The sequence below is a fragment of the Haplochromis burtoni genome, unplaced genomic scaffold (assembly GCF_018398535.1).
Source record: "Haplochromis burtoni strain Fernald_Lab_line unplaced genomic scaffold, NCSU_Asbu1 Contig_7, whole genome shotgun sequence".
NCBI lineage: Eukaryota > Metazoa > Chordata > Actinopteri > Cichliformes > Cichlidae > Haplochromis > Haplochromis burtoni.
The window spans coordinates 352,098-356,875 of NW_024582368.1; positions in this window are offsets into that span (position 1 = coordinate 352,098).

Sequence of the window (4,778 nt, forward strand, 5' to 3'; positions counted from 1 at the left end):
TTTTTTTTGAAAGATTGAATGGTTTCACTGCAGGAGTTTTCTTGACATGTTAGTGGAGATTCCTTGTCCATAGAAAAAGTAAAAGCAACACCTGACGTAATGTAAATGCTGCTTTTATAAAGGCTGTAGTCTTTAGTTTTATTTTTGTTTGTTTTGTTTTTTTAGTCTGTCTCCAAGATGGATTTTTAACCTCTTGGCAATTTTAAGCCCAAAATGTTTGATGTTCTGAATTGCATGAAGCTTCTGTTGTGAAGTGCTTCCGTGCTGCAGACTTGTCTCTGCTTTGTGGACTGCAGGAGATCTGTTTTGTGGACCCAATTCAAATGTCAAACCTTTGGTGTTGTTGTTATCGTCGTCGTTGTTGTTATTATTATTATTATTATTATTATTATTATTATTATTATTATTACTTTTTCTCAGCAGGAGAATGTTCTTCTTGCTTTGTTGGTACATGTGCATTGTAAACATGCAAAGTTCTTTACATCTATGCAAAAAGTCCTGAACTGATTGTTAGTTCTGTCTCAGAAATACACACCACTTCTTGAAAAGAGGAAAAAAAAAATAGTAATGTACGCACACAGTTTAAAATCATACACTTATTGTTTGAACCTTGAAAACCAGTGTTTTAAAGTTTTGGGCCTCCTATTTCAGTATTTTAGTGAACTGAAGGATCTGATGGGTCTGCATTAACACGGCCTCATTCTTTCAATAGTTTTAACACTAGACCGTGCATTAAAGCCTATTAGCATCTGTTTGTGTCATTTAGTAGAAAACGGATCTTGTTTAAGTCCACACTACGTTCACTTGTAAACTATGCATAGCAGTATTTATTTTTCTATTTATACTTTTTTTTTTTTTTTTTTTTTTTTTTCCCCCATGTTTCCTGTATTCAACATATCCTGGGAACTGAATTTACCTTTTATTTACTGGCCATATTGTCTTTTCACTTTCTGGCCAGTTAATGAACCTCTTTCAGGTCTCTGCTGCTTAGTTCTGGCTTTAAGAGCAAACTTTAAAAAAAAAAAAAAAAAGGTGCAAATACTGTCACATGCTGCGCTTCTGCTTTTCTTGTGTTGCTTTCGGTCTTGTGGCTGGAACTAGTGAAAAAGGAATTGGACACCAAAAGTTAAGAGTGCATTTGTCTGTTTGGCCCACTTGCTCAGTGCTTTTTGTGATCTCAGCTGTTAACTACGGTTTCATATTCCACTTAATTTTATAGATAAGTTGTGTTTTGTTTTGTTTTTTTTGTGTTTTGTTTTTTTGTTAAACTAGAATATTTTTAATTGAATAAATATTTCACACGAGAAAGAATTTTATTTTAATGCTTGTTTAGAGTATGCTTAGTCTCTTTACCTTGTTTCAAACTATTTCAGCAAAATGTGTTTCTGATTATACAATACACATTTATAAACAGAGCACTGCAACCTAATCTCTATAATATTTTGTATTATCATTACTGCACAGTTTATTAAAAAAAAAAAAAAGGGGGGGGAATTTTTTTTTGTTTTTTTTTTTTTAATTTAATAAAGGAATTTGAACCACCTATCCCACCTTTCTGAGTGTCTACATGAGTAATGAGATCAACTGGTGGGGGTGGAGGGAGGAATACCAGAGGTATGTACTTAGTGCCTTCCACAAGGTGGCAGAGTTGTACTTGTAAGCTTTTCACTGACGTACAATCATCAACATGACCATCCTTTTGCCTCAGTTGGACCTTCAGAAACCAACATGTAAATTTGAGTCATTCCTCTTGCTGGAAACCAAAACCATGACATGGTAAATCTAATCGGGCCAGGCTGGAGTGGGGAAACTATGGTAACCATCTCATCATTAGTAGGAGACCTTTACATGGCGAACATTACATTTAGACCAGTGGGAAGTCACGATTGCACTAAGGAAGTGTATGTGTTTTGTGGTGGTGGTAGGGGGGGCATTATCATTATGTAACTGATGACATTTTTAATAGAGGAACTGAGCCTGATGCCACCGATAACTTAAACTACAAAATTAAAATGACTCATATGTTCAAGGTTTATTAGGATGAGTAGTACTCAGGCTGCAGTAACAGTTGTTATAATGCATTTAAGAGTTTTTGAGGCAACCCTGACAAAGTGAGGTTATATCAGCTTTGGCAAAAAGACATTTTCAGGGAAATCTTGTGTCCCAAGAGTTTTACTCATTTTAGGATCCTAACTGAGTGAGAAGTACTAGCATAGAATCTCTAAATACTTAGAAAGGAAGGACTGGTGTTTTCTTTCTTACCACAAGACACAATGGACCATAGTGACACTGTTACAAAAACAAATGATCAAAATAACTGAGAAGTGATCATATCATGTAAACAGCGGCATTTTCCATCTGAAGCCACAATTTGCTAATGCAGAATATGCATTTGATTTCCAATAATTTGTTGAACCCAAAGGTGAACATTACAGTACAGCAATTTATTAAAGTCTGCTTGTTATGAAGTTGTTGGCCCCTGTGAAGGACTTTCTAATGTGGGTTTAAAAAAAAAAAAAAAGACATCAGTATTAAACTTGTCAGTGTGTTGATGTCTTATAACTCAGTTACTCTTTTTGGGCATTGCTGTATTTCCAGTCTTTAGGATTACTAACAATTATTTTTTGGGACATTGGGACAGTGTGGTTTCAATGCAGTAGACCCATGTCAGCAACATCTGTAATTACATTATTAAGTAGTCTAGAACATGACAAGTTGGACTGGAGTCCTTATGAATTCTCATTTGCATCTTTTCTTGACATCATGATTTTCTTTGAGGCCAAGAAAAAGTTATTAGGAGACGACAAAGAAGTTAATGATATCCTGAAATTTTAAATTCCCCTAATTGTATCAATTATATCAATGTAGAGTACCCACTTAAAACTGTCGTTTTTAGCTGTATGAATGTCTGAAAATGATTTTCTTTCTTACAAGAGATTTAACCTAAATCTGTCGAGCATCAAATTTGACCTACTTTTAAATCATTGCACTTACCATTTTTCATTCCATGCAAACATGGCCTTAGTACTGAAGTCAGCCTATATTTAGCTTTCTGTACTCTCAACCCCACAACCTGTACAGCCCATACTCTATACATTATGAGCAGAGGCCTACACGCGCCTGTCGCCAGCTAAAAGTAAAAACGTTACGAAAGCCTGGAGAGACGGCAATGGGGGTGAACATGAGGAGGTGCTGTCATTTGAAAAGGCACTTGTTTATTGTTGGAGAGCATGTATTTATTTCATGCCTCCACAGATTGTGGGTAAGGGCAGAGCCGACTCGGTCGCTGTAATTAGAGAGGTGAAGGGAGAGAGAGAGTGCTCTGCCACAGAGACCTGCTTCACTCAAATATTCATAGTCCTATGAGAGCTGTGTAACACTCTCACTAGCACACCCCCCCAATGAAAGTATTGGCACATAGGGAGGGAAACCTGTCTAGTCTGGTTTAATTAGTCTGATATGCAATCATGCATCATAAATTATAATGAAAGGATGCCGCGCTCAGCAGCAAGTTTTATTTTTTAACCTAAGTAAACCCCTATTTCCTTTTTCCTTTTCTTCTTTTACGTCTCTTTTTCGTCTCTGTCGGCCTTGGAGGTCCCTCTGATTTGGCCCCGCTAATAGGGGGTCTGCTCTTCCTGTTCAGTTTTACCAGTCAGGGAGGGACCTCCATTTCGCCACCCAGTCACACCATCTCTAGCACACACAAACATTTCAATTATAGTGTCAGTGGTTACATGTGAACACATGAATAGGCGCACATTGTAAGGAACGTGTGAATCCTTTTGAGCTTGCTGGAAATCTGCATACGGTGTTTTTTACGGTTGGGCTTGATGTTTTGGTTCCTAACCCTCCTGTTATAACTGAAATTTTTCATGTCTATGAATAAACCTTGCTGCCCTGAAAAACATGCCCACCAACATTTACTTGAAAACTGAAAAAGGGTTTATCAACAAAACACCTCGAGGCTAAAAATTTCCATACAGCTAAATTTATCCCCAATCTTCCCAAAAATGACTCAAGAAATAAATAAACAGGTTTAAGACCTGCAAACCAATAGTACACATGTGGGAGAAACCTAAACCCAAATCAGGACCGAGCATGAAGTGTTTAAAAGCCATAAACTGAACATTTTCCCTTTCTTCTGGATCTACACTGATGAGTTAAAGCTTTATGCTTTCTACACCATGATGATAGGTTAGACTATAGTAACATACTCCTGGTCAAGGGTGGTATGGCGTATTCTCATCAGTCACGTTCACCATGGCTATGGTAGGGCTGGGACTATTTTAGATTTGGTGGTTTGTGGCCATCTCAACAAGGAAATATCTACCCTGTGGTATAGGGAGCTTCTTTAAGACACTTGGAACTGGGATGTTTGAAACTATTCTGGATCCAGAGTCCTTCCTGTTGGCTACATTTACATTTCACCCTAAACTTGTGTAACATCATGAGGGTACAGTTGTGTACACCTTCAGCCTATCAGAGTGTACAAAATATAAAGGGACAAAAAAAAAGAAAACTAAAATACTAGCTAAAATAATAAAAATACGATTGTGGATATATACAAAGTCAATTTTGTCTAAAGTATTAAACCATGTGTCTTGAAATTGATGACACTGTGGGTGTTGGTGACAAATTTCTGAAATATTTACCCGCAGATTAATTTGTCTATGAAGCACACAATGTTTTATCTCAGAGCTTATTCAGCAGTGCTTCAGAGTATTCATTCACAGTTATACAAAAATGTCAACCAAGAGAAATCAAGTACAAAGGGA